This window comes from Nicotiana attenuata, chromosome 9 (assembly GCF_001879085.1).
Source record: "Nicotiana attenuata strain UT chromosome 9, NIATTr2, whole genome shotgun sequence".
In the NCBI taxonomy this organism is placed as follows: Eukaryota; Viridiplantae; Streptophyta; class Magnoliopsida; order Solanales; family Solanaceae; genus Nicotiana; species Nicotiana attenuata.
In genome coordinates, this window is record NC_031997.1 from 11497062 (window position 1) to 11514476 (window position 17415).

Below are 17415 nucleotides of genomic sequence, written 5' to 3' on the forward strand. Positions count from 1 at the left end.
CCATATTAGAGGTCGCACCGACCCAATGCGTAAGAGCCACTATCGCCAGCCCATATAAAAGGTCGAACCGACCCAAAGCGTAAGAGCCGCTGATGCCAGCTTACATTAAAAGGTCGAACCGACCCAAAGCGTAAGAGCTGCTGATGCCAGCTTACATTAAAAGGTCGTACCGACCCAACGCGTAAGAGCCTAAGGGCCAGCTTTAAATTCAAAAACTTGAGGGTCAAATGAGCTCAAGTCAAAACCCGACTCAAAGACTGAACCCGAAATAGTTAACTAAATATGCCTAAGGGCGAAAACATAAGAGCCTAAGACGCCAACTTACAATTAAAGGTTATACCGACCAAAGCGCGTAAGAGCCTACGGGCCAGCCTAATAAGCCCCAGGGCCATACTATGAATCTAAGGATTCCTTTTAACTCGAAGACCAATTTTTCTTGCAGATGGCTAACAAACATCGAAAGGTACATGAAAAATGAAGTCGCAAGATTTCTTTTTGTACACATGTGTGAAAGAATACAAGCTTCATTCACAAAGTTCTTTGAAAACACTACATACAAAATTAGAAAAGGAAAGGCTTAATCTATGGCCCCCTCGGGGACTACGGCCCGTCAGCCTATATCTCGCCATCCTCGGCATCGGACAGAAGGGACTTAGTATCATATTCATCCGCGTTCGCCTGTTTTACCTCTTTCGAGAGGTCAAAACCCCTAACATAGATCTCCTCGAGGGTTTCCCTTTGAGATTTACACCGTGTATACTCCAAGCTCCTGCTCTCGCGGTCGAGAACCCTTCTCAGCTCAGCTCGAGCATCGATAACATTCTTCAAATAGACCGCCACTTTCTTATCAGCCTTAGTTTGGCTCATTATGGATTCGGCTCGGGCATCCAAAACTTCGGCTTTTATCGTGAAGAGCTCGAACTCAAGCTCTGTAATCATATCCTTTTGGACCAAACTATTCTCGCAAGCTAAGCGGAGTCGAACCTCGAGGGCGGAAGCTTAAGCCAGAGCGCCTTTTTTCGCTACGGTATGAGCGTCAGCCCGAGCCTTTAACTCATTGCACTCACGTTTGGCTTGGCCAACATCACTCTTAGGGCGTTCCAGGTCTCCAGTCTTCTTCTGCAGCTAAAATAAATGAAACGTCAGCCTCAGGAATAGAAAAGGGAGCATGTGCCCCATCTAGAGCAATAAGTACCTGTTCCTCGAGGTAGGTTTCGTAGTTCAGGCTTCGACTCGCCTCGCATCGCAAGCGCGCCAATTCGTCTTCTCTCTCATCACAAAGAAGCCTGAGGGACTTCTCCCCATCCACGGCTTTTCGCAGAATGGCCTCACGACGAAGCAGCTCTGACTTCAGCTTGTCAAGAGCCTATGAATGAGAAACTCGACAAGAGAGTAAAAATTGCAAGACTATAAAATCAACATGAACGGCAAAAAATTCACCTCAAAATAGAGCTGCTGAGCTTCCTCGAAAGTTGAGCACAAATCTACTAGTCCGACTCCGTCTACCCAGTAGAACCCCACCCGATGGGGACATGATCGCTCAGCGTATGTGGCTCCTGGTTTAGAACATCCCTCGAAGGGGGGAAGACACATCCTCGCCGAGCCCCCGGCATGGACTCATCTTGCTGAAAACACTGTCACCCTGTGAAAGCCCTTTTTGCTTATTATTATCGCTCCGTAGCCCAGAAGCTGGCGATCCTTCTCCCCCTCCAAGAGGGCATGGTCTTGCCCCGAAGGATTCCCCGATGCCTACGGTGATGGGGTTAGTATGAGTAAAAAGAAACTGCCCTTAAAGGAGCAAATCACACAGCGCGTACCGTGGTGTTTGGCCTCCCATATGCCCTTAGAAAAAACTTGCCACTTACACTTATTGTAAGTCGAGCGAGTCGCCAGCTTCCGAGCCCAGTCTGTCAGGTCGGGGACCTCGCACGGCGTCCATGAAATTGCTGCAGAAAGGGAAAGGAAGGTGCATTTACGGAACCTGTCTATGCCACAAGCAAAACTACGAAGGCACAAGTATATCACTTACGTGTAAAATTCCACTCCTCAGGGAATGGCAGAAACTCCTCGGGGATAATATCAACGGTTTGTACTCGGACGAATCAGCTCATCCACTCCCGATCTCCATCTTCTTCATCATCAACAACGAAAGGTGTGGTGGATCGTCATCGTAAGGTTAGCAGACCTCGATGCTGAAAAGGCCGGTACAACTTGATAAGATGACTGAGCGTGTATTCAAGCCCTGTTTTCTCTGCAAAGAACCTCATCATCAATACTATCCTCCAAAACGACGGGTAAATTTGCGCCAAGGTAACCCGGTATTTTCGATAGAAGTCAAACACAGCCCTATCAGGGGGGCCTAGCGTGAAGGGGTACGTGTATACATTAAGAAACCCCTCAGCATGATCCATGATGCTCTCTCCCGGGGAAAGTACCCGCAGTACTACCTTTTCCCCCCATCCACAGTCTTTCCTCACTAACTCAAGGTGCCCCTCTCCTACTAAAGAAATAAACTTCGAAACATACTCCCGATGACCCCAAGCATTTTGGTTCAAAAAGCCTTCAAGGGCTGAAATCCCCTCTCCTCGCCGAGCGGACCTTGGTGTGGCAGCCATAACTGTGGTAAAATAGAAAATCCGAGCAAAGCCTTCAAAGTTGAAATAGTGAAAGACTTAACACAGGAAAGGAAAGCTCTATAGAGGAGGATGACTACTCAGAATAGCAGAATCTTCAAAAGAAGGAATACAACCCTATATGTGGAGAAAGCGGTGACTATCCACCTGCCTCAAAGACCAATTAAAGACGCTAACTGAGGCCTTTCTCGCTTTGGGAAAATGCGCCGTCAGAATCGCCTTGGTCAATTTGTAACCATGTCATACACTTGACGCCGCCATACGACCTTTTGGGGTCAAAGACCCCCGCATCATTACAAGTCCCGGGATGGTACCTGATCTTGAGGACCTCCGTTAAAAAGAAAATAGGCTCTTGGAAGCCATTGGCATCGTTACAAGTCCCGAGATAGTACCCTATCTCGAGGACCTCCGTCACAAAAGAAGATGGGCTCCAGGAAGCCATTGGCATCATTACACGACCCGAGATGGTACCCGATCTCGAGGACCTCCACCAAGAAGGGGATACGCTCAAAGGAGCCGTTGACATCATCCTAAGCCTCGAGATGGTACCCGATCTCGAGGACCTTTCTCAAAAGAAGATAAGCTATAAAAACCTACTCATATGGGCTTGGCCTCGAGGTACTATTTGAACCCGGGTAGGCGCCCATCCGAGATCTATCTGCGATGCCTTAAGGCTATCTACACTGAGTTCAAAGCAAGCTTCCAAGTAGCCCGAGCTTGAGCGAACCCCCGCTCGGGGACTGCTCCCGAAAGCCTAAAGGCTATCATTATTCTCAGACTTCCAAGCAAATCCCCCCGTCGAGGTCTATCGCGAGGTCTAAATGGCTAAGTCTCGTACTGAAAGTTTGAAGCCGTACGCTCATTCAACTCGAAGTCAGGGATCCCGACGGCCCGAGTTTATCAATCCAATCCAGGCTCAGTCCATGGAACAACAAAGGTTTCTACGGGGAATTGTGTTAGTAAATCAAGAGTTAGAGAAATACTTTCGCCCGGGCTCGGTATTCGTAACGACTAGTAGAATCATGCATTCAGATTCTTCACAAATGCAGATAAAGGGAAATAAAACATAAACTAGAGACAAATTGAAGGAACATCTTTTCCATTAATGAACGACGATTACAAAAGCCCACGAGGGGTCCTTACACAGAAACAAAGAAGCAAAAGAAAATACATACAATGAAAACCAAGAGTCTAATCTGTTCTCGGGGGTGTATCCTCGGCGGTAGTATCTTCGAGCACCGCCTCCTCGGGAATCATATCTCCGGAAGCCTGATCTCGACCCCACGCAAACGGCATCTCGAAGGACGAGGAAAGCAAAAGGGATGAAGTGCCACATCAGGCCGGAGTAGGGAGGTGAGCAGCGGAGTAAAATTTGAACGCCCTCCTGAGCAGCGGTGTAGAGTCCGAATATCTTCCTGAATGGTAAAAAATCAGTATCCCTATTTCATCATCTCGAGCCAGCGACGGCAGCAGTAGCAATAACAACAACAACAATAACCATAACAAGTTAGTGCGATCCCGTTCGGAGGGAGATAGATCCGAGAAAGAGGCATGGCATGACTGATGAAAACGTTGCCGTATGGCCTTATGGCCACGATTTTCTAACATAAGAAACACGGATGGAGGAGGATGAAAGGAAGAAAAGAGTAAAAGGGCAATGGAATGAAGTTTAGGTTCAAGAAAGCCCCCATTTTATAGAGGGTGGCAGTGCAACCGACGGCGGCCCCATCAATGCCTTTGAAAGACGTATCGACAGGCGCAATCAATGCATTTTTGGGAACTGAATCGACGGCGGTATTATCGCTTTGGAGAATAAGAATCGGTAGTACATTGAATGACACTAAAAAGATGAACCGACGGGATGACTCAGTTATTACAAAGGCTTACATCATAAATATGACATCATCGCGGAAAAGTTCGAAGAGATGGATTTCAAAGTCATTTCTTATCGTTCCACTGTAAGAAACATGGTGACTATCTGCATGCGGTAAAATCGGAGGGTCCTATTTTCGACCATTACAATGCCTCGTAAGCAAGTTCTCCAAAGGCCCAAGACTACGGTCGAGATTCACCCTGAGGGGCCATTGGTGTCCAACCTCGAGACAGTGCAAGTCGACGGTTATGGTAGGAAAGTGGGAAGTTCCCAAGGCGCACGACTAGAGCTGACAAGGTCTAGAGGGCTAGCTATGACCCGTATCAGGGCATTAAGTGGTTGTACATGCCCTATATCTTTGTAATTAATGCATTTGTACTGTGTTCTCCCTCATATATAAAGGGGAATCCTTGTCATTTTGTAAACATCTGATACTCAATATTCAATACAAAGAATATTCTCTCTGCTCTCTAACTGAACATATTCTCTTGAACTCATTACTTCCACTTATTGCTTATATTCATTGTGTTCTATTTATTGTTCTTCATTTATTGCTTATCAATGATCATAAAGAGCCATCACCATAGCTCTCATAAAGTGTTAACCCTCCTTCGATCGCTCTAAGCCGGTCATCCAACTCGACCCTGAGGCCTTATAAACGACAACTCGAGGCCCCGACTCCAACTATTTGGTTCGATCATCATACCGTCTCTAAGCTACAATCTTGATTTCTATTCTTTTACTTAAAATTCATTGCTTAACAACTAGCATAAAAATAGATCACGTATTTTTAGAACCACAAAATCAAATTTAATTGTAATTACCATTTTCACAGTAAACAGTAACCAACTCCTAAATGCCCTGTAGTTCCCTACTTATAAAATGTGGTGCAAAACACATCAACAAACAAGACCCTCCTAAACACGGCTTGTAGACTCCCTAGGATAGAACTGCTCTGATACCAAGTTTGTCACGCCCCAACCTGGGGGGCGAGACCGGCACCCGGTGCCTCACTTAACCTAGAGTACCAACATGCGACTAAGGGACTTTGAACATATAATGTCATACTTTGGCTATGGGGCCAGATTGCAAGACAATTTGCGAAGAAAAATATAAAACTGAAGGGAAACTACCTCTGACTAAACATCAATATAAAGCTAGGTCGACAAGGCCGTCATAACTACTACAACTGACAAACCAACAAAATATACGTACGAGGCCTACAAGCCCAACATACTGCACTAAATGACAGGATATGTCTACAAGCCTCTACTGATGGATGTACAATTATTGGAACAGGGCCCCGACGTACCCATAACATATATACATATATACACAATATGTACACAAAACCCTAGACCTGCCAACACCGAAGGACGTGGAGCTTACCGATCAAGCTGAACTCGGGCAACACCTACTGAGAAGGTCTACCCGTCTGTCTATCTGAACCTACACGCATGAAATGCAGCGTCCCTAGAAAAGGGATGTTAGTACGAAATAATATACCGAGTATGTAAGACAATAAAATAACCGAAAGCTGAAACTGAACTGATAATATAATAACTGAAAGTAATTGGGAGACAAAGATGATGTGGAGATATACTTACCTGCTGATACTGACTCAACTCTCTCAATATAGTACGTAAAATAAATTTTCGGCCCTATAAGGCTCGGTACGTGCAAATGCTCAGCCGTAGTAGGCTCGCTCATAGATGCTCGGCCATACTAGGCTAGATATCTCGGCCATTCTGGGCTCGCTCATAGGCACTCGGCTCAGTAGGCTCGGTACATAACTTACTATCTGATCTGAGGTTGCCCAATAGGGGCCTGCTCACCGATTATAGCTCGATGGTGGTTAAAATACTGTAATACTGTATATATATTGACCTTCTACTCTCTTGACTGGAAGAAGAAAATACTTAACTGATATAAAGTCCCAATAAGGGAGAATACTGTAACTTATGATACAAGGATAATGTACGTAAGTTCAGGAATACGAACTTTTCTTAATGCCTCGTTATCAAAACTCATGTAGTTACGGGATCATGCCAAAATAAAAAAAGGTTTAGCCTTAACACACCTTATGACAATATTTCCAATCACCAAGTTGAATACTATCATCCTTAATCTACAACAACGATTATAATACTATCATTATGTTACGAAAAGTACAACTATCGTAAAACGAACGACAAGCTTATTTTGTATTAAAGCGGGCAACATCTTCCCTATAATCCTTACTTCCTCCAAATTAAAGATAACACCAACAACATAAGAACACAACAATAACAACATATATACATTATTTTCCAACCTTATATACACCATAAAATACTACAAAACAACCCAATACACCCTAATCTCTTCATACACAAAATGACCACCGTAGTAGTGTCAAACGACATAAAATATTACGACGAACGACCAGCCCACCACCCAAAATTTATGTGGTGATTCTCCATACCATTTCTCCTCCAAAACTCCATAAAACAGTAGCAAAACACGCAATCCAACAGAAACACAAAACATTCAGCAAAACAGTCCGCTACAAGTGAATAACTCGAACTCACAGCTTCCGATCACCGTCCAGTGAGTTCTTACAACTACAGAACGACTTTCCACACATCTCCATCAGAAACAATAGATGAAAGAGAGCACTAAACTTATCTTATTTTTTGAATAACTCAGCTCCTATCTTGGTTCTTCAAACTCTAGGTTTTACCTCCAACTAGAACTTGAAAAGGAGAGAAAATCAATTAGGGTTTGTGGGAAATTTTAGGGAGGATGTTTGCAGGGGTTTAGGTCTGCTTATTGTGCCCTATTATCAGTGTATTATATGAACTAAATAAGCCTTTAAAAGGACTCTTTGGACGACCCGAACTGGCCATTTTTGGACACTCATTTAAGCAAGTAGGTGACACACCTACTTGTCACCTAGCAGTATGGGCAATCTCGCAAAAATGCATATATCTCTCTATTCTCATGTCGAGTTGACAAACAGTTTAATTTGTTAGAAAATATACTCATAGATCTTCAATTTGATGGGTCGGACACCCCATAAATCTAAGTATATTGGGACAAAATTGCAGTTACATTTGACCCAAATTTCAGTAAAACTTATGAACGTAACTCGTGATGACTTTAATCGACTTTTGTTCCATAACTCGCTTGACCTCAAAAAAAACACACGACTATAATATGACTAACATAAATCATAACGCGACCTCCTTATCATACTATGCTATGGAACTTGTTCGCATATTTCGATGGGGTCTCGGAGGCCTCGGGTATGTTCTGGATGGGCTACAGGCCATTTCCTTCTATTTTTGGATTGCTGATTGTTGTTAACTGGTGTTCTTCATTGTAATCACGATAAAACCATCGCATTCACGTATCCTTCTGTGGAAGTTGGCATTTTTTTTCTTCGCGGTCGCGAAGACCACCGCGCTCATGAGGATTTGAGATTTTAGGCTTTGCGTTCACATTAGGGAATACACGATCATGTATGAGGAACTTGAAGGGGCAGTAGGGGTTTTAGTCTCCGCGTTCATGAGCTTGGTTACGCATTAGTGAAGGTTGATAGAGATGTTGGTCCGCGTTCGCGACTCTGTCCATGCATTCGTGATGAATTAGTTTTTGGCAGGTTGTATTTTGTGCTTCGCGATCGCGAAGAGGAACATATGGGCAGACCCATATTTACTCTATTTCGAGGGCTTTTGATATCATATCACTTTTTAGTTAGAGAGCTCGGATTTGGGCGATTTTGGAGAGGATTTTCACACTTTGGATTGGGGTAAGTATTCTTTACCCGAATTTGATTGTATTTTATTATTCCATCTTTTTTTTTCTCATTAAATTAGTGATTCGAATTGGAGAAAATGAGATTTTTTTTAAAAACTTCAAAAAATATAAAATGATGATTTGAAAGCTGATTCGATGTCGGAATTGAGCAATTTTGCTATGGTTGGACTCGTATCGGAATGGGTGTTCAGATTTTATGAATTTTGTTGGGTTCTGAGGTGCGGGCCCAGGGTTGACTTTTTAGTTTTCTTTAATGATCGAAGCTTTATTATCCGAAATTGTTTCCTATGGTTTTTATTTATGATATGAAGTTATTTTGGCTAGATTTGAGCCGTTCGGAGGTTGTTTCACACGAGATGGCCATTTTAGAGTATCGGTTTAGCTTCTTTGAGGTAAGTATCTTGCCAAACTTTGTGTAAGGGAGCTGCCCCTTAGGATTTGGGTTAATTGTGCTATTCTTGTTATGTAAAAATCGTGTACGCAAGGTGATGAGTGGGTACATGACCTATATATGGTATTTGACTGGTTTAGATTATCTAAACCCTTTCCATGCCTTTAATTGAATTGCCATACCAGTGATATCTCTCATTGTTAATCTACTCTCAATGCTCTATTTGACATTGTTAGCACTTGTTCTACCTCTTACTTGTTATTTTGCTCTTATATGCTTTAGTTGAAATTATTGCCTTCCTTATTGTCTTGTTACCTTACCTTGTTGAGTATTCCCATTCATTTTATTATTATTGAAATTATTGTACACATTGTGGTTGATCCATGGGCTTTTTATTGTGGAAATATTGAATTGTTAGGCCCTTTCGTGACTCCATGCTTATTTGCTACTTGCCTTAACTGTTGTACTTGCACAGCTTAATTGTCACGTGCTTCACTTGTCCCGTTGTTTTGTAATAGTTGTAGCATTCCTCTAATTATTACGTGGTTCCTTTATTTTTGTGTAATCATACCCTATGATTATAGAAATTCTTGTACATTGAGTTATTGGATTGTTGTTGTTAACTTAAATTACTGGTGGATCAGGTTGCACGCCGCAATGGGTGGAATAAGGGAGGATTATCTGATATGGTGAAATAAGGGTGTTACACCCCATGTTTTTGTACGTGAAAGTATGCCATAAGCAAATTAATATAAGCTCGGAAATGAGATATAACATCCCGCATTATCGTACGTTAAAGTTTCGTCATAAGTTAATCGACGTAAGTTCAGAAATGAGATTATTTTGAGATTATAAGTATTATGTTATTTCAAAACAAGTAATAAGAAAATTCATGAAGGTCAGAGGGTGAATGAATCAAAGAAAATGAGTTTCGTTGAAGGTTGTCATTTTGAGATAAAATACGGTCCAAGCTATAATACCCCGTGTTGATACCCAATTTTTCCTCATATATTTTCAAAATGTATTTATACTTTCAAAATAGTGCATGAACATCAACCAGTATTTTTCATAATTCTCTACAATTTTTAAAAGGATTTCAATTAATTTATTCCAGCATTTTTATTATCTAAATTATTACTAATTGCATCACAAATAATTTTATAATGATTTATTACTTGATTTTTATCATTGTGTTAAGCTTTAATCATTTTATGCATAATTATATTTGTATCTTTAGGCTATAATTGCAATAACATTGTAATAATAGCCCATATAGGCATAATTACATTATTTGCACGGAAAATGACTTTTTATATTTTTATAATATTAAGTAATTATTTTAATTTACTTTCATGCATAAATAGCATTTTTTATCTTTTATTAGCTACTTTTATAAATTATTTTATCAAATTAATTGGGTATTTAACATATGGCCTCTTTTAATTTTCGGACCTTAGCCCAGTTTTCACCCCAGCCCAATTAAATTAACCCATAACCTATAACCCGTCCATAACCCACCCCAGCCCAATTAAATTAACCCATAAACTATAACCCGTCCATAACCCGCCCCAGCCCGGAATCGATCCTGACCGTTGATCTCAGAAGATCAATGGTCCAAAACCCACCTTCCATTTTTATTACACTAACCCCCCCAAACCCTACCTCATTTCTAAAAATCCGCCGCCCCTGAATCCCTTCCTCTTCTCTTCTCTCTCAACCTTCCCCTAGCCCTAGCCCGCCGTCACCTGAACCCCTTCAATCCATGGGGTTTCTCCTCGATGTTGGGCCTTATCTGGCCTCCTATCTCTACTGGTTATATGATTTCTACGCTGCTTGATGTAAATCGCAAGAGACTCGAACCAAATCTAGTTCAAAGTCTCTCCTTTCTCGATTATTTCGTCTATGTTCACTCCGATACATGTGAGTACGAGTATCTTCGTATTTTTGGGGTTTCAAATCTCTGGTTCAAACCAGATTTGATTTGCTTTTGTCTAATTTTATGAACCTAGCTATTTTCTGGTTGAATCCGTTCAGATCTCTTTAGATCTTAAACGATTTTGTGTTTGTTTAGTATTTTTCCCTTAAGATTTTCTGTTCTTACTATTATTATTGACCGATTTCGTTTACCCTAATGCTAGGGTTTTGATTTCTGATGGATTTCTGCAAATATTTTCATCTCTGACTTTCTTATTTACTTTTCGACTGATTTTTGCTTGATTTAATCAAGCTCCATGTATATGTCTTTGTATTTCTTAGAATTTTGATTATTTGACTGTTTATCCTACTATCTTTTGCCCGTTTACCTTTAATTCTATCAATTAAGTGTTGATTGATTTTATTTCCCAAATTAGGGTTTGAGTTTAGTACCCGTTTTTCCTTATTAAGATTTTACCATATTTTTACCTTATTTGTGTGATTAATTATCCGTGCTATTAGCCTCATTTTGTGTTCTGACGTTTAATTGATCTCTGGACTTACTACTTACCTTATTTAGACCTCAATCTTGACTGCTGATTTATTCTGTATTAATTTAAGTGATACTTCCGTGATTCTGCCTATTAATTAATTCCTGTTAGCCCTAGTTGACTGGTTAACTGATCTCTTTGCCTTATTTGTGTACCATTGATTCTCCTACCTTATTTGGTTTTACTCTACTATGTGCTATAAAACCCTTCATTGTTCTGATTTTCAAACACACACTCAGACTCAGACACACACACGCTGAGACACACAAGCTCACAAACGCTTACAGACACACACTTACGTTAACAGAACTTGAGTTCTTTCTATCACTCTGATTTGCTGCATTATCTAGTCGGCTGAAAGCCAAGGCTAGACTCTTGGATTCCAATTGCCTTCACCTTCCTGTTTACTTTTTCCCTAACTAGTATGGCCTAATTCCTGTTATCTTGTTCTATTCTATATGCTTATGTAGTCAGTTTTATCACAGACCTCAACATTCTTCTGTTTGGTACACGATTCCTGACCATCTCTTTCTCAACTATCATGCCTTAGTTCTTGTTGTCTTGCTCTGTTCCATGTGATTATATGATTAGCTTATTTCAAGCTTCAATCTGCTTCTGTTTGCCATATGTTTGCATTCTTCCTGACTAATATTCCTTAATTCTTGTTAACCTGCTCTGTTCTATATGCTAGTGTGTTTAGTTTACCTTAGCATGTCTAGCCCATGATTTCTGTTTACTTCTTTCTAGAATAATATGCTCTAGTTCCTGCTACCTTGTGTTATGTGTTTGTTTGTCTTGGCATGCTTCTGTTCAATATACACCTACATGGTCCCACCTAGTGATAATTAATAGACTAGGTAATCTCTAATAATGTGAAACCTTGATCGATTCAGTTTCATGCTCCCTATGCAGAACAGGTTTATGTATTGCCAATATGTGTCAATTTGTCCGTAATTTAAGTATTCCTTCCCTTGTTGTGATTGCCTTATTGCTGGTATATCATCCATGTTTGAACTAATACCAATCTGCTAATTATGGATTCTGTTTTGTTTGTAGTCTTGTAATTGAACCTATTCGTTCCTAAAAAACCAAACTGTTTTCTAAAACTATTCCCTCCCTTTACATATACTATTTTCAAACTTCTACTCTTAGCTACTTAGGTTCCTACCACCTCCATTGTGAGCACTGCCTAGGGTCCCTGAGACTCCTTTGAACTTTGACACATTGGAGCTGGTTTCCAATCTCTTATGAATTCTGTGTTGGATGTATGGATCCAGTGTGAGCATTGCCCGGGGTCTTTGAGGCGCTTTGGGAACTTTGACAGACTGGAAGCCTGGCTTAAGGTGTTGTGGATCTTGCTACTGTTTCAAGACTATTGTGCTGAAGGCCTGGCTCTCAGGTTTATGTTGGGCCTGCTAAGGCTCCCTATAGTGTTATGAATAGCTTTGTGTAATTCATTCATATTGGTCTGTAATAACGTAATAATCCTTGTAAAACAGATATGGGGGTTATTAGTAAAAGCTGGGGAGTGATTTTTATATATCTTTGTTCGAACTCGGGTAGAAATCCTGCTTATAGTTTACTGTATGAATGTTACTGCTCACCTAGAAATCATGCCTATAGAAACTTGTCTCGATGTTTAAAATCTGGAGTCCATGCCTGGCATCCTAGAAAATCCTGCTTATACATTGTTTATTAATTCTGCATCAAGAACCCATGTTTCATGCATATTTTCAATCTCAATGTGCATTATAGATCATGTATATTGGGTCTTCTTTGTGCAAATTACTGAACTTGTATGACATCTATTAACGTCTCTGCCCACTTAGACATCATGCCTATAAGAGATATATATATAAAAAAAATCAATTTCTGCAATTTAGATATCATGCCTATAGGTAATTTAAATCAGTTTCTGCAATTCAGATATCATGCCAATAGGGAATTTAAAAACAGTTTCTGCAATTTAGATATCATGTCTATAGGAAATAAATAAATCGATCCAAACACCTAGAAGTCAAGTTTATAGGAGCTAACTGATTCTGTAAATTAGAAAGCATGTCTATAGGATTTAAAGAGATAAAAACCTGCTCGTTAAACCGGTAACTGGTTTACAATCTGTAAGCGTTAATTAACAGTTTAGATACCATACTTATAGGATTCTACTCTGATCCTCACCTAGGCAAGCCTATAGGGTAATTAAGAATTCTAGGTCTCAAAAACTGTGAATTTTTGCTGCTTGGAACATGCCCAGATTCAGAACATTAACCAAAAAAAATCAGTAGGCAAACTGATAGGTACTGCTGCTCGCTGTTATGTTATATTATGTTTATGCTCATCTAGATATCCTGCCTATAAGGCCTTAAATTGATAAAATTCTCTATTTGAATTGCGTGCTTTTGTTGTTTATTTGTGGAGTTTAACATGAGCCATTATTTGCTCCTTATGTGACGGTCCTATTTGAATATTTTTTGTCACTTAGTTTTCCCATTTTTTAAGCAATGTATGGGAATCTAGATCCATCCAAAATAGAATCCCAAACACCTCCAGGACTATAGGTAAGGGACGGGTAGTGCACGCATAAGGTACACATTAGAAGCTACTAGAACGCTTAGGTAATAACTGAAAGATAGTAATTGGGTAGTAAAAGAGATGATGACCTGTGTGTTGATGCTATGCGTAACACCCCATTTTGGGGAAAGTTACCAAGTAATGCATGGAAATGATCCAATAGGCTAAAAAACTTAGGACCATTTTATTCCTGTTTTGAAACGATGTCTGTCTAAATTGTTTTATGCCGCTTTAAGACTAATTTGCTTAATTGAGTTTAGCCGGGACCCACCGTTGTGGACCTCGAGGGGTGCCTAACACCTTCCCCTCAAGGTAATTTCAAGCCCTTACCCAATCTCTGGTAATTGTTTGGAGAGAAACATCAGGTGAGGATTCAGAAGACGAAGCTGGAGATGAACAAGCACTTATGGCCATCGGAGAATCAGATGATGAACAAGAGGTAAGTGTGCTTCATCTCAAAGACAAAATTAAATTTCTGTCTAAAGAAAGGTTGTCTGAACTATTGCTAGACTTCATCGATGAGTCTGAGATAATTAATAATGAGAAGGAAGAGCTGTTTAGGGAGTGTGTGATCTTAAAAGCCAAGTGCAAAAATCTAGAATCTAGGGCTACTGAGAGTGACTGTAAAAATGCTGAGTTGAAGAACCAGGTTCTTGAGCTTGACACTAATGTCCTAGAACTTAGGTCTGAAAATCTAAGACTGAAATTAGGAACATGTATGAAGAAAGCTGATCATACACATCTCACCTTAGAAGAAAACCTAGAAAAAATGAAGGATGGGTTGTACAGGAAAGATGAGCAGATAAGAGTCTTAAAAGAAGACCTAGGGAAGGTAAAGCATGAACTAGACAGAACTCGCAAATGGAATAAGGCTTTTGATGCACTATCCTGGCTACAAGAACATCATAGTAGCAACAAGAGAGGACATGGCTATGGGGCCCAAGCACCTAAGTGGGACCCCAAAAGCAAGTACCTCACTCTTCCTGAAAACAAAATCTGCACACACTGTGGCAAGACTGATCATTATAAAAATGAATGTAATGCAAAAGAAAAGGCTAGTCAAAAGAACAAAACCTTTGTTCAAGAGAAAAATAGGCTGCCTGGGTGGGCTAAAAGGAATTTGATTTACCCCTTTGCCTATAGAAAGGGACCCAAACTAGTTTGGGTTCCTAAGACTAACCCCTGATCTCTTTTTGTAGGTCCAAGTGAAGGGAAGTAGCCAAATATGGTACATAGATAGTGGCTGCTCAAAACATATGACTGGAAGCAAGAACTAGTTTCTTTCACTTGAGGACTTAAAAGCAGGTAATGTCTCCTTTAGAAATGGGACGAAAGGTGAGATTATTGGGGTTGGAAAGGTAGGTAAGACAGACTCACATTCCATTGAGAAAGTCTACTTGATAGATGGCTTGAAATATAGCCTAATCAGTGTATCACAATTGTGTGACAGAGGTAACCTTGTAGCATTTATCTCTACCAAATGCTTTGTGATTAATCTTACCACTGACAAGATTGTTTTGCAGGAAAAAGAGTTAACAATATTTACATTGTAGATTTCTCCACTCTCTCAGAAAATGAACACACTTGCTTGAGTGTGTTAGACAATGATCCCTTCCTGTGGCACAAAAGACTTGGTCATGCAAGTCTAAATCAACTCAACAAATTAGTCTCCAAGGACTAGGTGATAGGGTTACCTAACATCAAGTTCAAGGAAGACAAAGATTGTGAGGCCTGTGCCAGGGGGAAGAAGGTAAGATCATCCTTTAAAAGCAGGAAAATGGTAAGCACGACCAGGACGTTGGAACTGGTTCATATGGATCTCTGTGGTCCAATAAGAACATTGAGCAGAGGTGGTAAGAAATATGTGATGGTACTTGTTGATGATTATTCTAGGTTTACCTGGGTACTATTCTTATCATCTAAGGATGGCGCATTTGACATGTTTACTGCCTTTGTTAGAAAAACTCAGAAACAACTAGGTAATCAACTTGCATCAATTAGGTCTGATCATGGAACTAAATTTGAAAATGCTAAGTTTGCAGAATTTTGTGATGAGAACGGTATAGATCAGAATTCCTTTGCCCCTAAGACTCCTCAACAAAATGGAGTAGTTGAAAGAAAGAACAGGACACTTGAGGATATGGCTAGGACTATGCTTCTTTCTAGTAAACTGCCCCATAGCTTCTGGGCAGAGGCTGTAAACACTACATGTTATATCATTAATAGATGCATGACTAGACCTCTTGTAGAGAAGACTCCCTATGAGTTACATAAAGGAAGAAAACCAAATATATCCCATCTTCGGGCATTTGGATGCAAGTGCTTTGTGCACAATAATGGAAAGGACTCCCTAGGTAAGGTTGATCCCAGAAGTGATGATGGAGTATTCTTGGAACATCCTTCACATAGCAAAGCATATAAAGTGTTCAATAAAAGAACTTTGTGTGTAGAAGAAAGTGTACATGTAGTGTTTGATGAAACTAACATTCTTCTGAGAGACAGGAACATGAAGATGAAGCTATTGGCCTGGTAAAATATTGAGTGAAGTCTCAGCTCAAGCTAAAGTGGCACCAAAAGAAGGAACAGGTGATGGAACAGGTTCTTTCATCCAGGGCAACCTGACAGGGGGAACTGATCAAAGAGGAACTGAAACCAATCCCCTAAAGGAACCTTTTCATGACCCTGTTCCTCAGCAACAGAACATGGGAGAAACATCAAGAAGAAATCAGTTGGTTGTGAAACCTCACAAGTATCAAAGTTCTCATCCCATTGAGAACATAATTATTGATCCAACCTCTGGAGTGAAAACTAGATCACAATTAAAGAATCTGTGTGCTTTTGATGCTTTCCTATCTCTTATTGAACCTAAAAATGTTGTTGAGGCTTTGCAGGATGCAGATTGGGTAAATTCAATGCAAGATGAACTCAATCAGTTTGAGAGAACTCAACATCTAGTTCCAAGACCGAAGGACAAATCGGTACTAGGCACAAAATGGGTCTTCAGAAACAAGCTTGATGAAGATGGAACAGTTACAAGAAACAAGGCAAGACTGGATGTCCAAGGTTACAACCAAGAGGAGGGTATATTATGATGAGACTTTTGCTCCAGTTGCAAGACTGGAGGCAATAAGACTCCTCATAGCCTTTGCAGCACACATGGAATTCACTCTTCATCAGATGGATGTAAAAAGTGCCTTCCTGAATGGCTACCTAAAAGAAGAAGTGTTTGTTAAACAATCTCCAGGGTTTGGAGCAAGGAATGTCCTGAACATGTGTACAAATTAGACAAGGCTCTCTACTGACTCAAGCAGGCTCCTAGAGCATGGTATGAACGATTGTCCGAATTCCTGCTAGAAATGGCTACAAAAGAGGTAAAATTGACAGTACTCTATTCTTGAGGTAAAAAGGTAAGGATCTTCTTGTGGTACAAATATATGTTGATGACATAATTTTTGGGGCAACCACTGACAAACTAATTAAGGATTTTGCCAAATTAATGGGGAGTGAGTTTGAAATGACTATGATGGGTGAGCTTAACTTTTTCTTAGGCTTACAGATCAAACAAAACTCAAATGGAACCATGATCCATCACCAGAAATATGCAAAAGAGTTGATCAAAAAGTTTAAAATGGATGAATCAAAGGAAATAAACACCCCCATTGCAACTACCACTAAATTAGA